At 34.2% G+C, this 14,031-nt stretch overlaps 1 protein-coding gene across 22 annotated transcripts in view; it reads left to right on the top strand.

The window, feature by feature from the left end:
- Positions 1-14,031, top strand: part of EHBP1 (EH domain binding protein 1) — a 346,207-nt gene that overhangs the window by 180,720 nt on the left and 151,456 nt on the right. The gene's annotated exons all lie outside the window — the stretch shown is intronic.

A 14,031-nucleotide genomic window follows, 5' to 3' on the forward strand; every position in this document is an offset into this window, starting at 1 on the left:
AATACTTCATTGAACAATTTCAATATTGTCATTTTGGTTTATGTCAGGTTAAAATTTTGGCCTTATTGTCATTATTTTTAGAAGTCTTAATGCATAATAATTACATGGAAAAGTAAGACACATTGTTGGAACAAGTCTAAAGCTTTTAAATGATTTGATTGTAAATAGTATGACATCTTGTGTGTTTAAGGTAGAAATGTTGGATTTAGCAAGTTTTTTTAGGTAAGTGACTTTTGCCCATCAACTCAGGGGTGTTTTGTTATTATTATCATATTTTTTTATTCTTACAGGTGGTCAAGGGAAAAATATTTAGGTGCACTTCAACTTAGTGGGATAAAATAAAGGTCATAGGTCCCCTACCCAGTAGAAACAGGATTGAACTGGCATTTTCATTATTCCAAGTTCCAAGTTGGAACTCTAACTACATTCTCCATAGAAACATTGCTATACCTTCCTGATGATTAAGTTCTGTTATGATGATGTGTAACATAGCTTTTTGTTATATTGTTTTTAGGATAGTGTTCCATTGCAGGTACATTGTATAATAATGTTAATAGGAAATAATAATGTTATAAGAAAATGCTCAGACACAGACAGTAAGAACACAATTAGTAATATTCACGGTGACAGATTCTTCTGATCTGGAAGTTAGTTCAGATAACTCAGTTATGTGAAATATAACTGAAAAATTAATTTTAAAAAAGATTGCTGATTTAAAAAAACAGATTGCTGATTTATTATTAAATAAAAATGTTTAACAGTGTATAATGCCTTTTCTATGTATAAATTTTTATTTAAAAAGCTTTATATATTCATATACGCATAGACATATACACTCATATACATTGTGGAAGGAATTATAAGAAGTTAATAGTGGTTACCTTTGAGGAGAAGAGTTTGGTATGATAGAGGGTATGCACAAGACTGAGGAAGGCATTTCTTTTCCTTTTTTACATTTCTATTTTATTTGAATTTTTTAACCTTACATGTGTTTTACTTCCATTTTTGTTTGCTATACTAATTGAAATTACTGAGTAATTAGATCATGGATCTTTATGCTGTTGCTGCCTTCTATACAAGGTACAAGATGACATTTTCTAAAAATGTTTATCCTTCAGAAGAGAGGAACTCACTCTTAGGTTTGGCAAGTGGTATTAAACTATTTGATGGAGCAGCCTGGGTGGCTCAGCAGTTTAGCACCACCTTCAGCCCAGGATATGATCCTGGAGACCCAGGATCAAGTCCCACGTCAGGCTCCCTGCATGGAGCCTGCTTCTCCCTCTGCCTGTGTCTCTGCCTCTCTCTCTCTCTCTCTCTCTCTCTCTCTCTCTCACTTTGTGTGTCTCTCATGAATAAATAAATAAAATAAAAAAACCACAACTATTTGATGGTGGTCGGGGGTTTCATCAGGTACCTCAGTATTCTGCTCTAAAGACCAGGCCTAAGAGGCTTAGCATCAGGACACTGGCTCCCTGCCTGATTCCACTTCCACAGAAGAAATCCATATTCATTCATTCTGTATGTTGCGATTCATGTAAGATTTCATTGAAAAAAAATGGGCCATTGCCAAACCAAAAAAAAATTGGAAACTACTAACAACACAGTTATGTATGAGATAAGGAAGATTAGAATCAGTAGTATACTGACAATAATAAAAATGATAAATGGCAGCTGAGAAAGCATAGTAGTATGGGGCTTATTCATCATAGGAATAGAAATATGCATGTTTGTGTGTGTATATATATATATATATATATATATATATATATATATATTTATATGTATCTACTAGTAGTTCCTAAATACTTTACAGTTTTAAAGCTGAATAAAATACTTGACCATTTCAGCAACCTTGAGTCAATATGAAAAAGTCTTGTGTATCGTATACAATATTCTGTTTAGGGAAGAAGGAAAGTGTGTTTTACATCAAAATATTTACATCAAACTCTTCAAGTTATTGAAGAGCTTTAATGCTTTTAAGGTATGCTTCTGGCCAATTACTTTCCTTATTTGTAAATTGAAAGGAGATAACAGTACAAATAAAGCTTTTGCAGAGCCACCTTAGTGGCTCATTCGGTTAAGGATCCTCTGTCTTCAGCTCAGGTCATGACCCCAGGTTCCTAGAATGGAGCCCCACATCCAGCTCCTTGCTCAGTGGGGAACCTGCTTCTCCCTTTCCCTCTGCCTGCTGTTCCCCCTGCTTGTGCTCTCTCTGTGTCAGATAAATGAATAAAATCTTAAAAAAAAAAAATGCTTTTGGGAACCAGATTCACAGTTTAGTCAAACAATAAAAGGATACTACACCACAATTGTTCGGTGAAACAAAATGCCAGACTGTACTCAGTGATAACTGACTGCAGAGGCTGAAGAGCATTCAGTGTCATAAAATGACAGGTGCTCAGCCAGATGATTAATTTCCCCACCTGTCACCTGAGACTACTTATTTTTCAGAAAATTTATGAAAAAGATCTAAGATCAAAATTTAAACAAAGTGATAATAAGCATGTACTTATATTGCAAATAAAATTAAAACTACCCCAAAGGCAGCTAAGGATCCTTCAGTGTTGTAAATCTATGTAAACTCCACACTTCAGACTACTGATTTCTGTATTTATTAAGTGATAAAATCATAATAATTTTAAAGACAACTTAGGAAAAAAAAAGGTCAATGTATAGAGAAGTAACCTGACATTAAATATATACAACTATCCAATAAAATAAAATGGTAAGTTAGGTTCAATGGTGGCTGACCATCATTTACTAACTGTACTATAAGTTAATAACTATATAACTCTGAATTCCTAGGTAAAATTCATGCAGCATAGTATAAAATGCAATTAACATTATGAGAGCAAGTTTAAGAACATAACATTGTTGCTAGATATATGTGGTGAAGTATATTATTGGACACTATGTATACAATTCCATAAAAAATCAGAATATATGAATAGCCAATTATCAATGACAAGAAAGAATTAAGATAAATTAAACTTATAGTTTTGTGATAACATAGAGAAGAGCCCTACTGCACAGTTGGTGATGAAATGAGCCTGGTCAAGTGGAGAAGGGTTCCCTCTACGATCCTGATTGGTGAAGCTCCAGTGGTTGAGAGTAGATACTACTATCCACTTGTTCCACCTTTACAAATGAAAATCCATATCTCAAGGTCCAGCTAAATAACTCAGACCTCCACTTAAATTGATACCTCTCTCTAGAAAGTTCTGGTAAAGTCCTAAGATTTATAGTTGTATGTTTTTGAGCTTGAGTAGAGATTTCAGTAACTGTGGGAAGAAGCCCAGAGTAAACCAAAGTCAAAATTACACACAGCAGTTCCCTTCATTGGTCCTAGCAGCAAATTCAGACCACAAGACTAGTACTTTTTTCAGCTTTTACACATAAAGACATCCTAGAAAGTTCTTTACCTCCATTTCTACTATGCAAACCTGCAGAATGGTGCCTACAGACCATTCATGCTAAAAAACAATGAGCCCACAATTGAACTGTTAATATCCTCATATATACATTGAAAACTGTCAAACTTCCAATATCCTCATATGTACATTGAAATAATAAAAAGCACAAGGATCAGAATTTAATTGAATGCAATGATAAATACAGTTATTTTGTAAAATAAAATGCCAAACTGCATTCAGTGACAATGGGGTGTGGGAAGTGGGTGAGTTACCTATAAAATTTTTACTTACTTGAATACCTTATTACCAGAATAAATTGTTCCTCAATAATACTTACTAAATGGGACACTCCTGTATGTATCACCTGTTCTGTTAGTTACTCTGGTTAGTACTCTTGGTTGTAACTAATAGAAACAAGCTATTTGGTTGAATTTTTCTTTTTACTTAAGCAAAAGGATAACTTGTTATAAAGATCCAAGGAGATTTTACAGAACCCTAGGCAGAGAATACAACTGGGCCTTAGAATCAGCCACAGTTTTATCTTCTCTCTGTGAAATGTCTTCAATCTACCTTTATTTCTTTAATAGTAATTTAGTCTGGCCTGTTTTCTTCCTGCAAAATAGTTTATGTTCTGTCTTCCCCCATGCAAACCTACCCTTCTTTCAGTGTAGCTGATTTTAGCTAAAGGTTTAAGAACAAATTATACCGAATCAATTTAATATGTCTGTGGAGCCTCCCAGAATCATTATTTTTAAAGATATCATTAATCCAGTGAGTCTCTGGTTAATGGAATTTCAGTTGGAATTAGAATTATCTGTGGGCAATAGAAAGCCTCAAATACCAGTTTTGTTTTGTTTTATTTTATGATTTTATTTTTAAGCAATCTCTACACCCAACATGGGGCTTGAACTCATAGCCCTGAGATCAAGAGTCACAAGGTCGACTGACTGAATTAACTGGGTGCCCCTCAAATCCAGTTTAAATAAAAGAAAAATTTATTTCTGTCTTTGAAAATGTTGACAGTCCATTGCCAGTACAGTAACCTCACAAAGGCATCAGGGACCGAATCTCCTGTTTTGCTAACCCACCATCCTTGGCATAAACATCCAAGATGGCTATTTGAACCACAGCCAATATGCCCATTCCAGTAAACAAGAAAAGGACAAAAAACAGTCACACCTACCTCTAGCAAGGGATTTTAGAAAATAAATCTTTATTCTGGGCAGTTGTATTACTGCAAAAAATCAAAGATTCTAGAACTAAGAAGGAAAAGTAAAATGAATATTAGGGAACAATTAGCAGGCTGGGCCATAGATGTCTATTAAAATGTGAGTTTTATAATGAAGATGCAAATGAGCCCAAATCTTGGTATCTCTTCTCGGAGAATATCTGAATAATAAACAGTCATTTTTAAATGACATTTGCAAGCCAATCATGGGCTTCAGAGGAAAATCATCCAAATGTTTTGCAAGTCAGCACAAAGTGTAGGAACAGTAATACAATAGAGTACAAAAACAAAAACAGAGATCCCTGGGTGGCACAGTGGTTTGGCGCCTACCTTTGGCCCAGGGCAGGATCCTGGAGACCCAGGATCAAGCCCCGCGTCGGGCTTCCTGTGTGGAGCCTGCTTCTCTCTCTGCCTGTGTCTCTGCCTCTCTCTCTGTGTGCCTCTCTGTGTGTCTCTCATGAATAAAATAAAATATTTAAAAAAAAAAAAACAAAAACAAAACCCACAAATGAACAAGAAACCCAGGCTAGCAAAAATTAAATAGTATTACTTCCTTCAAAATCAGCTCACTACATTTATATAAAGATCTGAAAAGATACAATAATTTCCAGAGCATAAAATTACTGGTGAGGATACTGAGAAACGTTTCCCTTTTTTTGGCACCTGCAATGTCAATACTAAAATATATGTGGACATATGTACTGCAGGGCCTGTACCAGAGTGAGGCAAAAGAGGCTTGTAGGACACAAAATTTAAGTTGACACTTGTCTCCTATTGGGGTAAGGGCAGATTTTACGTCTGTACCACCCTAAGAGTGAATACCCCCTTGAATCTTGTGCTCTAAGACATTCCCTTGCCTTACTCTGTTTCTAGCCATAGCACACAGATGAGGCAAATTGGACAAATGGCAGTAGCTATAACCTACTTAAAGCCCTTTCCAAACTGGAAAATGAGCAACCATACAATCAGGAACATCTCTAAGAATTGATTAGAGATGATTTTGATTTTTCTAACTATATTTAATAGGAAAGATAAAAATGCTAAGTTCTGCTTATTTATTTATTTTTTAAAGATTTTATATATTTATTCATGAGAGATACAGAGAGAGAGGCAGAGACATGGGCAGAGGGAGAAGCAGCCTGCCAGGAGCTCAACGTAGGACTCGATCCTGGGTCTCCAGGATCACACCCAGGCCTGAAGGCGGCGCTAAACTGCAGAGCCACCCAGGCTGCCTTCTAAGTGCTTTTTATAAACAAAGGAACAGAAGCGCCTGAGTGGCTCAGTTGGCTAAGTGTCTGGCTCTTAATTTCAGCTCAGGTCATGATCTTGGGGGTCCTGGTAGCGAGCCCACCTCAGGCTCCACACTTGGACAGGGAGTCTGCTTGAAGATTCGTTCTCCTTATCCCTCTCCTGCTATTTTTCTCTTTCAAGTAAGTAAGTAAGTAAATAAATAAATAAATCTTTAAAAAACCCCAAATAGCAAATGACCTAACCATGATTAGAATGCTTGACTTTTGAAACAAATTTTGTATAATAATTAAATGTGATTTTGAGAGGTTATTCTTTTATATCAGTATATTCTGGAGTAATTGAATTAAAGTGCCTTTCACAGTTTTCCAACTGAGGATTGAATTGCCATTTTTTCCTTATGGAAATAAAAGTGTCCCTAAATACGAAAAGAATCTGAATAAGGTAAATAAATTATTTGTGTACTTTGATGATACAGAATGATTTACAAATTTGGCTGATTTGCTAAACGCTTTAAAGTATAAGCAGTTGGCAACAAATGGTAAACTCAGTGTTATTAGTGTATATTGGCAGGATCACTTTAGGGTCTATTATTGAAAAATGTGAAAGAAACACCAATTGCTTACCCTTACTGCATGAAGAAGAGGAACATACCTGTAGTGTTGGAACAGATTCATACAAACGATGACAGAGCCCTTCTCAACTGGGGTACTAGATAGGCTTTACTCTATAATAGTAAGAAACAGACAAAAACAAAAAATGAAAAGAACCATAACATAGTACACAGCAGGGCTAGGACTAGGCAAGAGAGGCAACTAGGGTGCAAAATTTAGAAGCCACTAAGTCTTAAGTTTGTGTAAGTGCAAACTTGGCACTTGTTTAAACTCAAGAGTTAGAGTCTCCTTAAATTTTGACAATAGGTGCCTTGGTTTTAAGGAGATACTCATTCTCAATGTTTTGCATGAACCTGATAATGAGTGCCTCCTTAACTTTTATGCAAAAATTGGTCAAAAAAGGGGGAACAGTCTTAATCATCAGAACAAATGACCTTCTATAAAACAAACACCACAAAAGCAAGTTTTTAAAAAACTTCTACTGAGTATTTTTAGTGTGATTCAACTGGATATTCCATTAATAAATGAAATGAGCCAAGTAGTCACCAAAAATAATGATCTGAGGCAAAATATTAATCATGAGTGAATCTAGATAAAGAATATGTGGATTTTTTAAAAAGATTTTATTTATTTGAGAGAATGAGAGAGGGAGCACAAGACAGGGGAGGGTCAGAGGGAGAAGCAGACTCCTGCCTGAGTGGGGAGCCTCATGAGACTGGGGCTCGATCCTGGGACTCCAGGATGATGACCTGAGCTGAAAGCAGACACTTAACCCACTGAGCCACCCAGGTGTCCAGAATATATGGGTTTTTATTGTACTACATTTGCAACTTTGAAATTTTTACCCCAAGATGGTGAAAATAATCATTTGAAAATAGCAAAGAGCTCTTGGATATGAAAAGACAGAATTTAGGAAATTTTAGATTGTATATAGTTGATAGTATATTGTAGAACATCAAATTAATGAATAAGAAGACATACTTGAAAAATTCGCTGTAGAATTCTAAGTGAAGAGATTAAAATTATGGGAGAGAAGGTAAAAATAAAGTCTAGAGTTAGGAAATTCATTACATTTATTACAGGAGATGTAGAGTTGAGAACGGATGAGGAAAATAATTTATCAATGAGAATTTATGTGAGCTAGTGAAAAACTTGAGTCCTTAGATTAAAAGAACTCACAACTACCAGGCAAGATGAATGGAATGAGACCCAAACTAGACATATCCTGATAGTACTTTTGAATTTCAAAGGCATCTTACCTACAAAGCAAAGATTTTTACCATTAGACTCTTTTGTAACATTAATTGCTAGAGACAGTGGAGCATGTTTACGTAATTAAAAAGGAATAAATATTTGCAGAGATGGAAACATATCAGGTATATAAAAATTTATGGATTTGTAATAATAATATCCAAATAGTTGATGTAAGTTGCTAGGTCACCAACTCATCATTGTATACATTGATAAATAATGAAATATAGTCAATTATTTATTATGACTTTCCTTTGTGAACTGTATTTCAAGGTAATAGTTGATGAGGGAATGTTCTTCCTCTGTAGAAGAATTCTAGTGATGAAATGCAGAAGGAACGATATCATTGGAAAATTCACCATTTCATAATCCCTAAGGAAATGAAATAATGGTTGTAGCAATAATGAGCATGGCTGCTAAAACCCTTGAGGAAAGGTTTTATGATGAATGAATGGATCAGGCTGACAGTATTCAACTATAGTGATTGATCTTAATATCCTTAGGAGTATGACAGTCATTTTGTGTCTCCTGATATATTGCAATAGCAAATATATAAAACCACCTTTAAACTGTTCTTGTCAAAGAATTAAACTGAGATCTAATCAAGACACTGTTTGTACTAAAGATCAAGAAATATGGGGTGGAGGTGTGTATGTAAAGGTATTTGTGAAATGACACCATGAAGATGCAATCAGCCAAAACAGAGAATGTGGGAAATTTTCCAGGACAGATGACCCAATTCATCTAACAAATGAATAGCTTGGCCAAAGTGGATAAGAGGAGAAATTATAGATCTTAAATTTACTTCTTTTTTAGAGATACATACTGGGTTATTTACTGTTGAAATAATAGAATTCTGGGATTTACTTTAAAATACTCTAGAAGAAAAATGTGTGTGTAGGGAGTTGGTATTTGGAGGGAATAACAAAACCAAATTGGAAAAAATGTTGATAACTTTTGAAGCTGAGTAGTGGTTACATGAGGGTTCATTGTAATATTTGTTCTACCTTTAAAATTTTCTATTATAAAAAATAAAGACCTAGAGGATTGAGAAAGATGTAGTATAATTCCAATTAGACTCTGAGAAGCAAAAGAGAGTAGAGCAGAGACTATATTGGAAGAGATATAATGGCTGAGGACTTTTTAAAACTGATGAAAGATGCAATCTGCTGATTAAAAAGCCTAGCAAGAATCCAAAAGACCTTGTAGTGAAACTTTAGAGAGTGATTGACTGATTGATAGGTAGATATAGATAGGTAAGTAGAGAAATAGATGAGATCTTTAAAAAAGCCCAAGGGTGAGAAGAATCCAAAATACCTTCAAAGGAACACTGCTAATTTCTCAACAGCAATAATGGAAGCCAGAGATAGTTCAATGATATCTTTCACATGATTAAAGAAAATAACTACCAGCCTAGAATTTTATGTCCAGTGAAAATATTTCAAGAATGAGGACAAAAATAAAGACCTTTAAAAAGAAATTCTAAGACTGGGTGGCTCAGTCGGTTAAACAGCTGCTTTTGGCTCTGTCATGATCTCAAGTTCCTGGGATTGGGCCCTGTATCAGACTCCCTGCTAAGGGAGTCTGCTTTTCCCTCTCCCCCTGCTTGTGCTTTCTCCTTCATGCACTCTCTCAAATAAATAAACAAAATCTTTTTTTTTTTTTAAAAAAAGTTTAAAACATGTAATTTAGGAAGAAGGAAAATATTCATTAGAAGGTCAGAAATTCAAAAAATAGATTACACAATATCAAATAGGTGGATATATTTAAGCATAAATCAACAATATAAGAATAATATCTCATGATGGGCTGAAATAAAAGGTAGAATTAAAATATATGAAAATAATAATATATAAGTTGGGAGTGAGAATGAGTACACTAAGGTATTCCTAAGTTCCTTATATTATTGAGAAGAAGGATAAAAAATATTGATTGATTGCTCTTTAGACATTGATTAGTTAAGGAAGCATTTTGGAATTTTTAGGGTAACTACTAAAAGGATAGAAACATGTTTAACTTCCGATCTAGAAGAGTGAATGGAGGAAAGATTTTTAGAAATAATATTTCAGTAAAAGGAGAGAAAAAAAAGTGGTTGGAACAAGTAGAAAAGTTATAATAGACTGAAACTCTAGTAATTCTAAATGGGCTAAATGCTGCAGTTAAAAACAAAGATTATTAATCTGGATTTAAACAAAATCCAAGTATACATATCTAAAAATAGGTATCTAAGAGATTGAAATTCAAACACTGAAAAAAGATTTGACATGAAAACGTTAACAAAATAAAACCAGTTTGCCATATTAATATTGACTATAATAGGTTTTAAGGCTGAATGCATTACTAGATATAAAAGCTGATCATTTCATCATGATAAAAGGTTCATGAGGAGGATAAACTTTTGAATTTGCATCCACCTAATAACATATTCTCAAAATATATAAAAGTAGCTTTGAAAGAACCGCAAAAAGAAGTAGATAATCCATGTCATAGTGACCAATTATAGCACCTATCATAGTGAACAATTATAGCACCCCTCTATGGGATAAGCAGACTAAAAAATCAGTAAGATTTAAAGACTCAGTTAACAATTTTGACCTCAAAAAATACACTATGCAACTAAATTCATTTCTTTAAGCTCTAAAGTAGGTTTCCAGTAAATTTCAGAGGGTTGAAATTATGTTTTCTGCCATAGTGCAGTTACTCTAAAATCAGTAACAAAACAATAACTTGAAAAACCCATGTATTTGAAAATTACCACATGCACTTTCAAGTAACATATAGGTCAAAGAAGAAATTATAAACAGAAAGCAAACTATAAATCAAATGAAATATTTTAGTTTTACTACTTGACATGTTGATGAGGAGGATATTTACAGTCAATTTGAACTCCTATAATCATTTCTGTGAAAGTTTTATGTTTACTTAAACTTCTTGCTTGGCACTGCTTTTTAATATAAGTCCCAACTTGAAGGGCTTGAAAAACAAGCTTGACATGTTTGGACTTGGAGAAGAGTCTCAGAAACAATCAGAAGCACAGTTGAGTTAATGGAGCAACTAGATATTGTAAAATGGCTTAATATTCCTTTTATGGTCTGTTTCCATGGCATTTAAGCAAGAGGTTAGGACATACTTTTAATGTAACAGGTATTCTTTAACTGGCTTATGTACAGAAGGCCAAACTACTGTGGGACATGTAAACTCTTTAATACCTGGATTATGACTTGTAATCTAAGGATTAATATATGCATTATATATTGGCTCCATTAGTGCCATTATCATAAGGGTGTGTGAGCATTTTCTTTGCAAACCTGCATGTAGTTATATCATTTTATTAGGTCTTAAGTTTATAACCTGGGAATTTTTTTGACCTTTAAAAAAAAACTTATAATAGTGTTCAACTCAGTGCTGCAGAAAGAAGACAAAATTAGAGAAATCTTTCTAATAATGATCTTATTGAGATGCAAAGCCAATAGTTGAAAATACATTGTAAATAAATTAACTATTCTTTGGGATTGTAAACTTGCAAAATTCTTGATGCTTTGGTAGATAAGTTTGTAGTGTACTAGAAGTACTAGAAGTTTGTACTGAAGTTTGAGATCATTCTCATACCCAGAATGCCTTGTGAAGCACAGGAGGTAATTGTTTATCTGCACTATATCATAATTTCTAATTCAAGATGTAATAATTTGGATAAAAATCCTGAAAACTATTTCTGCATCACCTACCACCAGATGCTATTGGAGTGGAAACTCTTTAATATTTATGTATTTAACGCTTACCTGTATCTTAGCTGCCTTTGGAAGACTTAGATTTTAATTTTAACACAGCTGGGCTTTTTTCTTTCTTTCTTCCTCTCTTTTTTTGCAAAGACCATTCACACTTCTTATAGTAAAACTTCCTAAGTAACCAAAATAGAAAAGGTTCATCTAATTGAATGATTAGTATTAAGTGACAGATTTCATTTTTTACTTTAATAGAAAAATTGTTTATTTTTTCATGTACTCAGAATAACTTGAATTATTAAGTATAGTCTTCATTTGACCTGATTTTCATGAGTTAAAATTGCTAGTAATGTGTACTTAAGATTTACACACAATGTAAAGAAGCTTGTTCTTTCTTTTTTTTTTTTTTTTTAAGATTTTATTTATTTATTCATGAGAGACACAGAGAGAGGGAGAGAGGCAGAGACACAGGCAGAGGGAGAAGCAGGCTCCATGCAGGGAGCCTGACGTGGGACTCGATCCTGGGTCTCCAGGATCAGGCCTTGGGCTGAAGGTGGCGCTAAACCGCTGAGCCACCCGGGCTGTCCAGAAGCTTGATCTATTACATATTGTTCCCTTATATATATATATATTTCTTTAGAACTTGTTAATATCTTTGTTACTAAACAAAACTACCTTGTACAGCAGATGTTATTTCAACTTATACTATTCTTACAAATTTAGAATTGACTAAAAACACTTTTAATATAAAAATTATTTTACTTCTTTGCTTCCCCCCCCCAAAAAAAGTATGTTTCCTATAGAGCACGCCTAACATTTTTGGAAAGAAAATTATCAAAATATTTACTTAGTACAAATGAACACACCATGTCCAAAATATAACCAATTCTGTATTAATAATATTTGAATGATGAGGCTTTAGAGTAGAAATAACCAAAGATATTAGAAGTAGGTTTCTTCATTTTGAAAATACTAACTCAGACACAGTCACCTAAGTGGTACAATCAGTTGTGTGTGTGACTCTTGATTTTGGCTGGGATTATGGTCTTGGGATCATGGGATCCAGCTCCACATTGAGCTCCACACTTGGCTTGGAGTCCGCTTGGGTTCTCTCTCCCTTTCCTTTTGCCACTTGTGCTTTCTTTCTCTCTCCTCTTTTTTTCTCTTTCTCAAATAAAGAAATCTTTAAAAAGAAAATTTTAACTCAGATACATATGTACTTTATAATTTTCAGGGTAGCAATCGTAACCTTGATAAACATTGGCAATAAAAAGACGTATATGGATCGCTATAATCAAAAACACAAGAAACAACTGTTGGTGAGGATGTGGAGAAAAAGGAGCCCTCTTGTGTGGTTGCTGGGAATGCAAACTGATGCAACTACTGTGGAAAACAGTATGGAGTGTTCTCCAAAAGTTAAAAATAGAACTACCCTATGATCTAGTAATCCCACTACTGAGCATTTACCCCTAAAATACAAAAACACTAGTCAGAAGGATACATGCATCCCTGTATTTATAGCAGCATTATTTACAACTAAATTATGGAAGCAGTCCAAGTGTCCATTGATAGATGAATGAATGAAGAAGAGGTGACACACACACATGCACACTGGAATACTATCCAGCCATAAAAATGAATGAAATCTTGAGGTGCCTGGGTAGCTCAGTCAATTAAGCATCCTACTCTTGATTTTGGCTCAGGTCATGATCTCAGGGTTGTGAGACTGAGCCCTGTCTTGGCTTCTGTGCTGGGTGTGGAGCCTGCTTAAGATTCTCCCTCTCTCTCTTTGCTCCTCCCTGCCTTCCTAAAAAAATAAACAAAAACAAAAGAAAAAAAAAGTGAATGAAATCTTGCCATTTACAATGACATAGATGGAACTAGAGAGTATAATGCTAAGTGAAATAAGTTGGAGAAAGACATGTACCATACAATTTCACTCATATGTGAAATTTAAGAAACAAAACAAATGAGTAAAGACAGAGAAAGAGGGAGAGACTAACCAAGAAACAGACTTTTAACCATAGTGAACAAACCGATGATTACCAGAGGGAAGGTGGGTGGAGGGAATGGGTGAAATAGGAGATGAGGATTAAGGAGTACACTTGCTGTGGTGAGCAATGGGTGATGTATGGAGTTGTTAAATCACTATATTGTACGCCTGAAACTAATGTAACATTGTATGTTAACTGCACTCGAATTAAAATTTAAAAACTAAGACATTTATAGAAATTTCTAAAAGGTATTTTTCGATAGAAGGATGATCGTTATATGACTTTGAAGTCAAACTTCTTTTTACTCTAAAGGAGGCATCAAAAGTAGTCTTAGCCTAATTCATAGTTTTCTGACACCTTAAAAAGGAGAAGCTAATTGAACAGCAAATGGTTTGCCAAATGCTTTTTTAAAAATTGAGTATATATAGTATGCAGTTTAAAATAAAATTTACTTTGAGTACTATGATAAAATTCTCTTTGTTATATAAAACTTTAGTAACTTAAGTATTTTCATTATAGGAAATACTTTCATGTGTGTACATTTGTATACTATTTTTAAAG

The sequence above is a fragment of the Canis lupus genome, chromosome 10 (assembly GCF_003254725.2).
Source record: "Canis lupus dingo isolate Sandy chromosome 10, ASM325472v2, whole genome shotgun sequence".
In the NCBI taxonomy this organism is placed as follows: domain Eukaryota; kingdom Metazoa; phylum Chordata; class Mammalia; order Carnivora; family Canidae; genus Canis; species Canis lupus.